The sequence below is a fragment of the Medicago sativa genome, chromosome 2 (genome assembly GCF_051527215.1).
Source record: "Medicago sativa cultivar Bolivia chromosome 2, Bolivia_mono, whole genome shotgun sequence".
Taxonomy (NCBI): Eukaryota; Viridiplantae; Streptophyta; class Magnoliopsida; order Fabales; family Fabaceae; genus Medicago; species Medicago sativa.
Window position 1 is genome coordinate 54,748,537 of NC_140750.1, and position 14,819 is coordinate 54,763,355.

The window sequence follows — 14,819 nt, forward strand, 5'->3', positions numbered from 1 at the left end:
CCGATAATAATTTGATCACATAGAAGTGCTCGAGCACACCTTCTAAATGTAGTGTATGGTTGGTTTAAATGAGATTTGTGTTTAATAACATGAAACATTGCTCACTGAGTTCATTGCAACCGGTGACAACTCTGAAAATTAAAAGCACTTATTATGTTGGATTAGAGTACAAATGTATTCATTGGTTTACAAATATTTGAGTTTCAAGCATCGGTGAATCCGTGCACTATCAAATAGAAGCTAACACAACAGAAAAAACAGCTATAGCCCAATATGAGGACTACCACCATTCTGGTTTGAAAAGAACTACATGAATTTTCTACTAAAATTTTGAAGACATACTACTAAGTAGAAATCAAATGCTAAAACTAAGCATTAATAAGAGGTATCATCATATGCTATAGCCCATAATTCACACATTATTTGAAGTACCTCGTCTCACCAATCACACTAAATATGGCACTATATTTTGAAAAGTGACCACAATTGAAATAAAAATATACGATTGGAAAAAAGTAAAAAACGATCACCAATACTTTTTGATAAATAAGATGTATTATTATATTGAGATAATGAATAAGTAATTACAAACAATAAACAAAATCAGAGAAACTATTGTCCTACCTCAAATGGATTCGATTAATACATAAATGATGGAAATTAATTTTTTGTTGTAGGTTTAGGTTTAGGAAAATTTTCAGGTTTGGAGACAGGGAAGGTAATACAATATAGAGATTTGGGAAAAAAGGTTTCGAGAAACAAAATTAATGAAAAAGATTCAACCTCATCCCAAAGGTTTTCAATAACTCAATATTTTGACTATGTTGCAGCACCATTGATTTCATCACAAAGTTGTTCAACTGATTCTCTCAATTTTTTTTTTGATTTGAGTCAATCAAACCTTACTTGTGATAAAATCAATACTACTGTTCCTTTTCATATGAACTATGAAAATGGATGATGACACTTGGTAAGTAAGTTACACAGTGAAGTATCCTTTTATAAAAAAACCCGTCACACCTTGGTTTTATAGATAATATTATTTTCTCTGTTTTACAAACCATCGATGTGGGACTCTCTAGCTAGATAGTATCTTTGAAAATACACATTTCCATACTCCCAAAATAAAAGGTAAACTTGGCACAATGCTACGACTTAAGGCGCACACACACATTACTCAATCAGCATTGCCACAAGTTCCCTAAAAACATTCATATAGGAAATAAATTTGAAAAGCATTATGCATAATAAAGATGGGTGATTCCCTTATCCCAAAGAAGACATGGATCTACTTGATGTTATATCTTAGTTGAGTGAGTTAGCGTCCCCTTCTTATCGTATTTTAGAAACTGAGATTAATTTCATTCATGGCAAGCATATGTTTTGTTACCCTATACTCCTCGGAGGGCAACAAAATCATTTGCTAGCTGCAGTGTATTTTGAATAAAGTCATTTTTGTTCTACGATTGTGTGACATGACATTCTTACCATAGTCCTAAGTATATCAAAATTGCAGACGCATCTATAATTTATTTTTTGTTAGTAATATTTCGGATTAAATTGACTAACGAAAAACATACTTGTTGATTAACTCGATTAACGAAAATTAAACTCAAAACTAAAATGACCAATAAAAAATATACACGCAAATGTGTTTACAATTTCAATACGTTCAAAGACTATATTCCTCAAAAAAAATACATTCAGAGACTATAGTGACAATACCATCAACATTAAAGCTCAGTTTGTTTAACAACTCTTTTATATGATTCCTCAAAAAAAAAAAAAAAACTCTTTTATATGATTTTTATTTCATTTTAATTCAATATAGTATCAATTTACTTTACTTATCTATGCCGTTACATAAACGCAACTTTAGAGTTAACTTTTCTGTAGAAAGATACTCTTTTACAATTCAATTCTTTTTCAAATTTAAATATAGGTAAGCTACATAAAAATCATTTTTAATTATTTCTTTCACTCTTGTAAACTTAACCTTGTTGAAAGTCTCCCTCTCTTCAATCTTCTTGTTCTTCTCCCTAATGATTCACGAACAAAGGTTTGAAAGACGAGGGAACACAGTCACGTTATTGACCATGCTATTCTTAACGCACTGCTTTGAAAATTTTAATTTCTTCCTTCTGAACATTGTTCTCGCTGAAGATTCTAACAAACCACTGCAGTGGCATTATAGTATGGCATTATAATCAAATAACAAAAACGATCCTAAGTTTGTAAGTATAGTGAAAAGGAAAATCAAGTTGTTGCCATAAGACCAAAAAGGCTACAGGGGAGTCAAAAACTTGATCAATGGTTCAATTAGGATATTGGTTATATTATATGCACATTAATTTCAAGCTAATTGGGTACAACAGAAGCATATAAAATTTCAAGATTGGTTGTATCTTTAAGGTTCACTTCATGAATTGAATATGTTTTATCCTTCAAGCAATTTACTTTCCGCCAACATTACAATTCAAGCTTTGTTTTTACTTTATTTTTTTTAGCAAGTTTACTTTTCAATCTTTTAAATTCAAATCGTCAAATTTTTCTGTTCTAATATTTAATTCATTTAATTTTACAATTTATTCAGTGTTTGTTTTTAATCCTCTAAATATTCAATTATTTGCTTTTGATCTTCGGTATTTTCTTTAACCTTATAAAATTTATTCATATTGTTTCACCAAATATTTTTTTACCTTTTTCAACAAAAAATTTAACTAGGAGAAACTCATGCTCCTCTTATTAACATTTCCAAATTTCACATCTCGGAGAGAAGAGACCAAACAACCGGGCACAACAACAAAATTCAGGATTTCTTCTGCGAATTCGGGTTGAAAGTGCTGCATTTTTTTTATTTAGACTAAAGGAAATTATTTATAATGATTAAAAACAAAATTTTGAACTTTTGTGAATATTAAAATATATTTAACCCTTTATAAATAATTATAAGTTGGGTAATGCTAACTGGTCTCTCGATTACTTGTTAAGAAAGTTTATAATTAAGGTTGCCAAGATCACCCTCATCTCGCACTCTCATCCTATAACTTTATTTTTTCTTCTTTCAGAAATACCACCATCTCCTTACTTTTTCTTTCCCATTTGACACTTCCAGCTCCAAGTAGATATTTCATAAAACATACAATATTTTTTATTTCACAAACTTTTTTTTATTTATATTAAGTTTCACATTTTAAAATAACATTTTCAAATTCAACACATACAAGTTTTACACTACATAAAAAAAAATAACAAATGCACAATTTCTTTCAACGAACTAGATTGTCGGATTTAAGTTCGATTCAAGTTCGAACCAAACTGGAAGAAAATGAATCAAATATGTCTTATTGGATAATTGACTTTATCTATACCTATGTATACATATCCGATTAACGTAACTACTTTGAATGTGGTGGATCAATTAATCGATTCAACGAATATCGGCGGAATGTGGAAAAAAACAAAAATATGTGTCGATTCCAAGACAAATATTGCTCAACTGAGTTCAACAAGATGACTACTTCGATCGTAGCCCATCGTTGAAGTAACAATTATCTAATTTACTTCAACTATAAATAACAGTTCTCACTTGAGATAAAGAGTCTTATACTTAATTTTTTAAACCTACTCCTAACCAAAAACAAACTCAACCTTTATTAATAACATCAAATATACCTTCCATCGTATTTAAATTATTATTTTAAGTTTCTGTTTTTACCTTCTTTTAGCAAGTTTACTTTTTAGCAAAATTATTTCTAAGTCATTTACATTCCACAATCACTTTTGAGTCATTTACGTTCCAGCCTTTACAATTTCATGTCAATTTACTTTTTCAGTCTTTTAATTCAAATCGTCAGATTTTTCTATTCAATTCATTTAATTTTAAATCGATTGGTCATTCAAATTTTTATTCAACCAATTTCACCCTCAAAACTTGATTCTAATTCATAAATATTTTCATAATCTATATGCATCTGTGAATCTATATCTATTAAGTATTAACTTTTTCAAACTCCATTCCCTAAAAAAAACTTTTTCTATACAAATAGGTTTCGTCCCTGCAATTAGGGGTCATTATGTCCCTCAACCAAGTTAATCAATGCCACGTCGCTGAAGTAACCTATGAAAAGACCAAAATACCCTTGGCTTCATCTTCTTCCTTTTCCCTCTCGTTTCCTTGCAGATTCACCTGCAACTCCCCCTTGTTCTTCTCCCAGCAACACAATAGAGCCAAAATTATGTTATTAAATAAAAATAAAGTGAACAAATGTGCAAATTTCTTTGAAGTCATGTTCACAAGTGTCGCGAGGCACTTCTTAAATATGTCAAAGAAATTATTCTATAAAAAAATTAAATATTTTAATTTTCAATAAATCGATTACTCAAATTTTAAAAAGTGCATGTGGTGTTGTAATCCCAAAAGTGTGTCGCTAGAAACACTTTTCCATTTCTTTTAACACCAAAACGGCAAACAAATAAGGAAACTGTTAACTTGTGTCCTTGAGGCATAAGTTAAGGAACCAAAAGTAAAAGTTTTTTCTTGGAAATTGTACATTCAATATTTTGAAAGTTTCAAAAGTTATCTTTTCAACATAAAATTTATTACTTAATTCTATTTTAAGTTCCTTAACTTGCGCCCCCCTTAGGACACAAGTTAACATGACCCAACAAATAATTATAAAAGAGAGAAAAAAACTCTCATCCCAAAAGCTATTTCACTAGAAAAAACTCTAATCCCAAAATTATTTCACTAGGTATGACAAATAATTTTGATTTGCATTGAAACAATGTTGATTATTTCAAAACCATTTCGGTTGTTGGATACAAACACAAAGATTTGTGTACCCCAACCGAACTTGACTTTGAAAAAATAAACAATGTTGGGAAGGAAAATTTGAACTTTTACATGAATGAGAACAATGTAATGATTCCGTAAAGTGTTTTCAATTCATTGTGTCTTGACCTTTCCATCACACATTGGTTTTATATATAAGTTGATTTGCTCAGTTTCACAAAACAGCCGATGTGGGACTTATCTTATTATTTTGAAGAGTGTATGTCAATTTGCACTTTCTTTCTTGTCAACATTGTTCTCCCTGAAGATTCCAACAATGCCCTCAAGTTGTAAGTAGTGGCATGATAGTGTGTTTATACCCCGAATCGGTTTCTCTTGCCGCAACTGATGATAACATTACTCGCAGGGTCCACCTTTTCAATCTTAGCCATTCTTGGTTAATAACTTTTCTCCCATTTGCATTGGTTTTCAATCTTAGCCATGAATATAATACGACAAAATGTTAAAACACGGACGCACCGCAACCTTCACAATTGCAGACACATAGATATCAAAAAACATGATGCAACCAGACCTTGAATATGACTAATGAGGTCCCGTTGTTTCTTGACTAGTGTGATTTCATAACAGCAACGCCAAGATTTATTTTGTGTTTTAGAAAACACCCGATGTGGGACTATTTGTCTATTTCCTATCTTTCCTTTTCCCAATCCGAGCAGGTGTTTCAATCAATCTCCTATGAGTTGAAGATTTATTACTTTACAAGATCTAAGAGGATAACATCTTCAAGATGTCTCGATGATTCAATGCAATAGAAACAGTTAGCCTTCTTGGTTAATTACTTTACATCTATTGCATTTTCCTTTTCTCCCATTTGTTTTGGTTTTCAATTTTAACCATGACTACAATATGACAAATGGTTAAAATGCAGACGCGCCGCGACCTTGATATCGCGCATCATTGTGCCTGATGTGGCCTCAATTGAAGACACGGACATAAAAAACCATGATGTTGCAACTTATCACTTATGAGGTCTCATACTTTTTAAAACCTTGACTATGACTAATGAGGTCTCATTGTTTCTTGATAACCTCAAAGTGTATTTTCTTATTACCTCCCTATTTAACTCTTACAATTACAGATCAAAGAATGATTATTAGATATTATAATTCAAAGACATGCCTAATATGAGGATTAACACCATTCTAGTTTGGAAAGAACTACATGAATGAATATTCCTCATATTAGAAATCAAATACTAAATTTAAGCTTTCGTAAGAGATACACTCAAATGCTATAGCTCACAATTCGCACATTATTTAAAGTACATTGTTTGACCAATATAATATATATAGCACTGTCCATATACACCAAAATAATGTAAAATTTTGAAATGTGACCACAAATGAAATAAAAAGATACGATTGGGAAAAAAATAAAAATAAGAGTAGTAGAGGAACAAAACTAATTTCTACCTTTCCTATATCAAGAATAACAGTTAAGTTCAGCTACGTTTCCTTCTCCCAAAATAGATGTTGGTTCCCTTCAATAATGTCCTTTCTATGTTCTTGCATCCCCAAACATACATGTTCTCCTATATAATGGCCATAAACTCATAATTATCATTTCTATGTAATAATAAAAAACACAGTCATATATAGTAGTAAGCAACATTGTCTTGGTTCTGAACCTTTCTTAAATGAGCACAGTTTCTCAAATTCTTCCATAACCTTATAATTCATTCAGTCTATGATTTGGGAGGGAGAAAGCCATTTTACTGTTTTCAACAAAAAAATTAACTAACCTCTCATGAACATTTCCAAATTTCACATCTCGGAGAGAAGAGACCAAACAACCGGACACAACAACAGCATTAAGGATCTCTTCTGATCACATTTCAATATGAAGATTCCAACAATGCCCCTCAAGGTAAGTAGTGGCATAATAGTGTGTTTTTGGCTTCACTGTGATGCTGAGAGAAGTGCTTGGTATTTGTTATAATCACACAACAAAAACTATCCTATGTTGTATGTGATAAGATCAAGAAGCTACAGAGTAGTAAAAAACTATCAATTAGGATATTGGTTGATTATCTGCAACGTTGATCAGAAATATTGTCCTACCTATCATCTGCTATCATGTAGTGTTGAAGAAAAGTATATACCTCGAATCAAGTACCTGAAAGTATTGGATTCGTTCGCAATGGCACAACATTGATGTTCCGAAGATTTCCTCGGCTGTTTTTTAGTATTAAGAATAATTTGGAGCCTAAATACAAGTACTTGAAAGAAGCATTTGTATATTGTGTGCTTGTCGTGATATTGATCAAGTATGGACAAGACAATTGCATTCTGTATTAACCTTGATTTTGAGACTTCTTTTTTTCTGAATAGGCAAATGTTACAAAATTGGTGGTTTGGTTAGTATTACGGTAACCTTTTAAGTCACCAATTAAGCTGCCTACTACTTGTCAAGGTGGAACTATTCAACAACTTTCTGAATTGTCATTATGTGCTCTTGGACATTCAACAAGGAGGAGTTGAGAGGTTTCTGTAACGCCCCGTTTTTCAGCACCAAATATTGTGCGTCTGTTTTTTTTTTTTATAAGGAGCGAAAGAATAACGTGTTAATTCTTTTATAAACACAAGTTATAGAGTTATATTCACAAAATAAAATAAAGGTTCTTTTTCAAAATGAACGTCAGAGTTATATAGAGCTTTGTAAGACAACTGAATAATTTACATAAACACGATTACATCCCTACGCAGAGGGTGAATTTCCTAACCAAAATATTAACTAAAATAAAATAGAATCCTTACAAAGTTGTTACCTAAAGTTAAAAGGACTCCTAAAGCTGATCTCTAACTCTATAACAAAAAGTTGGGTACTGGACCCACCAATTCTATCAAGCCTAAGACTTTCTACATACCAACTATGTGAGTATGTTACCCGTAACTGTGACCCGTCCTGACGCCGGGTCGAATCCCCAAGACATAGTAGTCTAGATATCAGGAAAGTTGAACTTTGTCGCCTCCGATGGAAGCGTCTCGGAATCCTATGGTGCCGTCATAATCTATGGCATATAGCCCACACATCCACTGAAAGGGTCACCAATCCGAAAATAACAAATATACAGGAAACATAAACAGAGAAAACATTATACGTGAATTAGAGATCTCAATCTAACTCACGTACAGAAACAAGTATAAAAAGTGATCATAATAAAGATAATGCACATTTAGCCTAAAATGCAGACTCTACATGAGTGTGAAGCCTATCACAGGACATCACATGCAAATGATTCCGGAATTAATACACCTCCGCAGAGGGTTGTGGCTGCGCCACTAAGGAGATGAGTATCTACCCATCTATCAGACTCAATGATCCACTACGGGATAAGGTGGTTTTCAAACGCACCCCGTGCCACCTCTCCGGTGTGCACCTCGTGACTCCTCTCTGGTGGCCACGTTTACTATGAAATGCATGAGCATACGATTCCCCTTATATGCTAATGCAACAATTTACATATCTCAAAAGAATATGTAAACAATTCATCTCATGCATTAAAGACTGCACATATATAATCATTTATTCACCTTGGAAATTAAGCATCATCAATCACGTATGAAAATACGGAGCAATTATACATAATAAATTATCATATATAAATATATCTACAAATGGATAGGTGCCCTATGAAAATACGGAGCAATTATACATAATAAATTATCATATATAAATATATCTACAAATGGATAGGTGCCCTTACCTCGAATAGATTTTCATCCAAACAAATATGTCTTTCTCTCTTTTACTTCTTTTAGTAATCAAAGTCCCTTAAGAACTCAATAGTCTTCACAAAAGTGATATTCCCAATTTCTCTCACACTAGTTGCACCTCCAAATAAATGTTTTTACTTCTCTTCTTACTCGCTTCTCCAAACTCTCACAATCTCTCTTTACTTTTAATGTTTACGACACCAACACTCAAGGAAAGGGAAAAGAACACTAAAAGAGTATAGAGAGATGACCAGACTCGAGAGAGAGCAAGAAAATATGATTTGACAATTTTCTACGAAAAATTCTACAAAGTCTCTTTTATTTTTATGTCTTTTCTCAAACTTCGTTAAGTCCGTTAAAATATTAAACACGTAATCTAAATTTATAAACAATATCATAAACATTATTTTCCATTGTTGTTTAATCAAATAAGTTCATCCTTAAGTCATTTATTTATTATTATTTTAAAGGACCTAGTATACATAATAAAACAATTATTTTTCTAAAACATTGCCTTGAGGAAAATAAATCTAGCCGGTAAAAAATTTTATTATAAAGTTCTCATTCTAAAAATATTAGTATCTTTAGCGGCTAACTATTCTTTTTAGGTTACTAACTAAATCATTGGTTTTAGACCCAAAGTAATAACAAAGGTTCAATTTTAAGATTCCCTTAAGACTACCAAAAGTAGAAAAATTCAGTCATGTTAAATAATCTATTTCATACAAAAACTGAGTTTCATTCCAAAGTCCATAACTTCAACTCTTAAGTCTACTTAAATTAACTTAACATTATTTTTTTCTTTATACAGACACATAGTTATATTTTGTTAGTGATGGTTTGAAGAAGAATTAAAGTCCAACATGTCCACATATTATTACTCTCGTAAGTTTCTGTTTGGTCCACAATAGTTATAAAAAAGGCTCTTCACCCAAATTAGTAGGAAGTATCATGAATCTTAATATATAAAACCTAAGCTTAAAGTTGCTGAGTAGATTAAGATATACATATTACATAAAGTTATGGTATTTTGAAGTTTTAAGATTTAGATTGAGTTTTGTTAAGAAAATAGATAAGAGAGCAAGTGATTCGATCCCCTAATTTATTTAATTCATCAAGGCAAAATATTAATAATCTTTTTTATAGTGAATTTCTTAAATATAAAGTACCCTTGTGCATATACATACATACATACATATATATATATATATATATATATATATATATATATATTTATGTGACTTGTGGTGAGATTAAATCAAAAAAAAGTAAGTGAAAGAAAATAAACAAATAAATAATAGTGACGTGAATTGGCGTGAAAGGAGTAGATAAAAATAAAATCTTAGATTATTAGGTAAGTAAAATAAGGTGAGCTGGGTTTGTTTTATACATCCATATCCCAAAGTATAAACCTTAACAAAACAAACGGTGGTGAAAACAAGAGGATAAAGCAAAACTTAAAGTGACAGTGATAAGAACCCAATGGTTTTTAACAAAATAAGAGAAAAATATAAAACAAGTGGTTTTCAATATGATTACTCCTTTAAATCAAAATTATCAAAGCTTTGTTTTAGGAATCTCTAGACACAACTATATTCATGATTATTCAAATTTGAGTTCCAAATCACACGGCATGAATCAAAGCAAAACAAGAGAAATGGATTTTTCACCTTTCGTGGTGTATGTGATTCATGAATAATCGAGCATGGTCTAGTTTGCATAGTTATGATCATTAGTTCTTCATGAAATTTTTGAGGATAGATCCGTATAAGTCATGGAAGTTTCTAAGTCTAAAATTTAGTTGACAACTTCCAAGTATTTAAAGGATTAAACTACTTTGTGTTCATGATTCTTTATACAATTTTTGAGTGATGGAGATTAAAATCAAAGGAGTAGTAGAGATTTCATGAGTTATTACCTTTCTCAAGTGTCTTGGAATTTTCATTTGTAGAAGGGAGAAGAATGAAGAACAAGGAAAGAAGCCGAGAGAGAGAGAGAGAGAGAGACAAGAACCTGAAGGAGTGAAGAGAGAAGAAAGTAGGAAGAAGAAAGTAGAGAAGTGCGTGTAACGAGAGAGAGAAGAAAAATGAGATGAGGGATGGAGTAATTGGTTTGCTTGCCCATATATATATATATATATATATATATATATATATATATATATATATATATATATATATATATATATATATATATATATATATATATAATAATTGGGAGATGTGTGCCGTGTGAGAAGGATAAGGGGAGAAGATATTTTCGTTCTCAGCAAGGCAAATCCTCATTATTAGTTACAATTGGTTATTATGAGAGAAAATTTTTGATGGAAAAAATATTTTTATTGGATAAATCAATCATAAATAATTTTATGAGTCTATACAAAAAATTTCGTACAAAACGGAGTTTGTTTTAAAAATTAAGTGTGGTAAAATTTCCGTTTGTGGAAAAGACTGAAAATTAAATTCTCGAGAAATTTTCTGAAAAATTTATCATGAGTCGCTATTGCGATAAAAATCACAAAATATTCGAGTAGCGATAAATTCATTGTCGAAGGTATCATTTATTTTTATTTGATCATAAACTAAAATAAACGAGGTAACATAATATTATATTATTAACATTTATTTATTTGTAAAATTACGGGTCTTACAGTTTCCTTCCAACAAATTAACTAATGTTTGTAAGTGGAACTTGGATTTTCACCTTGAAGTCTTGATTAGTTGTTTCCCACGAATCTGTAACCGCTGATTTCTATATGTGTCGTACAACGACTCCTGCGCCTCCACACTATAAAAAGGGGACTTTCAACACTCCTCAAGGTTAGACTCTTCAAACTCTTCTAACCGCATTCTTATTCTGAGTACCGACTTGAGCGTCTGAGTGTCTGCAAGGACACACCCCCCGCCGTTTCAGTCGCTGCAAACGCCGACAAGTCTCATCAAACATCCTTTCGGTAGTCACCTTTTGATCAACTAATTTTAATATGAATGTTTTTATAAAGACAAACAAAAATTCATCGAGTGTACGAATACACCTGATCAATAAATTAATAGTTAAATAAGTTATTTATTGAAGATTTTTTTTTCTATCATTTACAATTATAATAAATAAATCTAATTTGTGACATAATAAGTTATTTATTGAAGATTTTTTTTTCTATCATTTACAATTATAATAAATAAATCTAATTTGTGACATGAGTTCCACTTAAACATATTGTTCTTGGAATGGAAATCCAAATTAATGTTTGAGAAAACAAAATTAGAGACCTGCTTAGCCCCGAAACAAGGGCACCAGTTAAAGAGGTAAATTTTTATGAAAGTTTTTTAATTTAGAATGTTTAAAGGACACTAGTTACGAGACTCAAAAAACAAATTTTCAGATCTCTTAAAACATCAAAACCACGTAAAAGAAAAAATATGAAAGCCATAAAAAGACTTGCATCCCAAATGTTAATTTGCTGATAAATAAGTTTGGTTTGCATTATGTTTATTATTTTCAATCCCAACACTTGGATCCGTGGAGACACTGAGATGATGATTGATGAATCAATGATCTCTATCTCCACAATCAAAGAGTTGGTATTGACAAAATAAACAAAGTTGGACATTGACATGAATAAGGATTTTCTGTTTCAGTGTAACATCCTCTATTCATTATGTATAACCTTTGCATCATACGTCGCTTTTAAAGATAAGTTTATTTTCTGTTTCACAAACTACCCGATGTGGGACTTATCTTATTAGTTTAAAGAGTGTACTCACTCTGTAGTTGCCGGTCAATTTGCACTTTCATTCTTCTCAACGTTGTTCTCACTGAAGATTCCAACAATACCCTCAAGGTAAGTAGTTGCATGGTAATCAAATAACAAAAATGAACTTATGTATGTATATAGTCAAAAGGAGAATCAATCTGTTCCAAAAAGCTTAATGGTTCAATTAGGATATTGATTGTCTAACACAATTTCTTTGGTCTTTCTGTGTCTCCGGTTATATTGTCCGCACATTAATTTTTAGCTAATTGGGTACATCAAAAGCATATAAAATTTCAAGTTTATACCCAAATCGGCTTCTCTCGCTGCAACTAGACCTTATAGTGGCCACAATTGTAGATGCAGAGACATCAAAAACCACATTTTTCGTAGCTTTAACACGGTGACATAATTTTTTTTAAAACCTTGAATATGACTAATGATGTTCCGTTGTTTCTTGATAATATGAGGACGCAACATCTGCAAAATTGGTTGTGATTTCATTCGACAAAGGATGTAAGAATATCAGTAGCAGAATCGACAAGTTTTCGATGTTTGTGATTTAGTACCCAATGAATGTTCACTCTAACAGCAACTGCAGTGTCATCTGGGGCAGCATTTGGCACTCTCTACCATCAGAGTTTGTTGTACCTTTTGCTGATCAACAACTGATGGCTTGTTGGAGAGAACAATTCTACATTGGTTTCTGCTAATGCTTTGCAAGGGTTGTGTCGAAATTGTCTAATATTGATGTTTTGACTGTAAAAACATATCATATTGAGTGATTTCATTACTGTTGATGATCATATCCAGCTGCAAGATTGTTTACCAGTGGAAGGTAGATGGTAGAGAACTAATTTTGATAAGAGACATATGAAATCATTTTTAGATTTATCTATAGTTGTTACGCTAATATACTACTTGTTCTCATTTCATTATGAGCCAGTATATCGACATACTTGAATTTATCTAATGGTATAAGTTGTGTGACATTTTTTGGGAGAACTATGAAAACAGTGTGATATTTTTCTTAAGCTTTTTTCAGCTTATTTGTGTAAGTTGTATAAGATAGTTTATAAAAACAACTTATAGCACATCAAAAAGCAATTTAACTTGGTCTTGGCTTTTGTTTATCCAAAAAGATCACATGCTTTTCATCTTTTACATTATTAGAAATTAAAAATCACCAATTAGAGAACTTCCAATTTTATTCAACGATCAAATGTTGAAGGTTTATGTTTCATTGTGTGTTTGATTATGTGAACAAAACTTGATTTTTAATGAATTGATTTTGTAACATTGATCATAGTTAAAGTAGTTTATGTTTGGATGCACTCATAAGAAAGTGAGTTGAACCATAAATTTGATTGTAAAAATCATGTCCGAGTCAAAAGATATAAATTCTATCTTCAAGTTATAATCAATTCCAAAAACAAAAGTAATTTCAATCAATGTTGTCATTTCTAGAATATTTCTCTGTATAAGAAACCGTTGGACTTGTAAATATAAGATTTTTCAATGATTATAAAATATTAATTTATTCCTTCAAAAAAAAATATCAATTTATCAAAAATAAAATCAAGAAAGTTCTAAGCTTCGGATTTCTCAGATTTGATCCAGGACCAAAGTCATTTGTGAAAGTTCTATAATCAATGAAAAGCTTCGGATTTCTCAGATTTGATCCAGGACCAAAGTCATTTGTGAAATTTTTTTTAATTTTTAATTTTTAAAATGTTCACAAATATGTGCATTTCAGCTTCTATATATCGTGCTTCCTTTATTACTCGGTGGTTCCATGAATGAGTTCCATGAATGAATGAGAACACTTATATAGATAATAGATAAGTCTCAATGAAGTAACTATAAGTCATTGTGACTGGGCTTTGCATCACAAGTTGTTTATATAGATAAATTTATTTTCTCTTTTTCACAAACCACCGATGTGGGACATATCTTATTATTTTGAAAGAGTGTACTCAATACTCACTCTATAGTTGTCGGTCAATTTGCACCTTCTTTCTTCTCAACATTCTTCTCCCTGAAGATTCCAACAATGCCCTCGAGGGAAGTGGTGGCATGATAATCATATAACAAAAACGAACTTAAAATCTGTACCAAAAAGCTTAATGGTTCAATTAGGATATTGATTGTCTAATAACTCGCTTTCTTTGGTGGTTTTGTCTCCTGTTGTATTATATATGCAAATTAATCGGAAGGACACAACATTGGCAAAATCAGTTATGATTTCATTCCACAAAGGCTGTAAAACTTTCAAGGAACAGTGATCTCAGACCGCGTAAACCTCTTGATTTTCTTAGTCAGAGTAGGCCAAACTGTCCCGACAACAAGAATATCAGCAGCAAAATCGACAAGTTTTCAACGTTTGTGATTTTGAAGCAATTGAATGTTCACTCTAACAGCAAAGGGATGTCATACAGGCAAGTGTTGTCATCTTGAGCAGCATTTGACACTCTACAATCAGAGTTTGTTGAGA

At 31.4% G+C, this 14,819-nt stretch overlaps 1 long non-coding RNA gene across 1 annotated transcript; it reads right to left on the minus strand.

Annotated features, from left to right (window-relative positions):
• Positions 1–7,476: 7,476 nt before the first annotated feature.
• Positions 7,477–10,658, minus strand: LOC146948988 (uncharacterized). Its single transcript, XR_015027100.1, has 2 exons — positions 8,565–10,658; positions 7,477–7,868 (listed from the first exon to the last, which is right to left on the minus strand). It is a non-coding gene; the product is annotated as an uncharacterized LOC146948988 (long non-coding RNA).
• Positions 10,659–14,819: the final 4,161 nt, after the last annotated feature.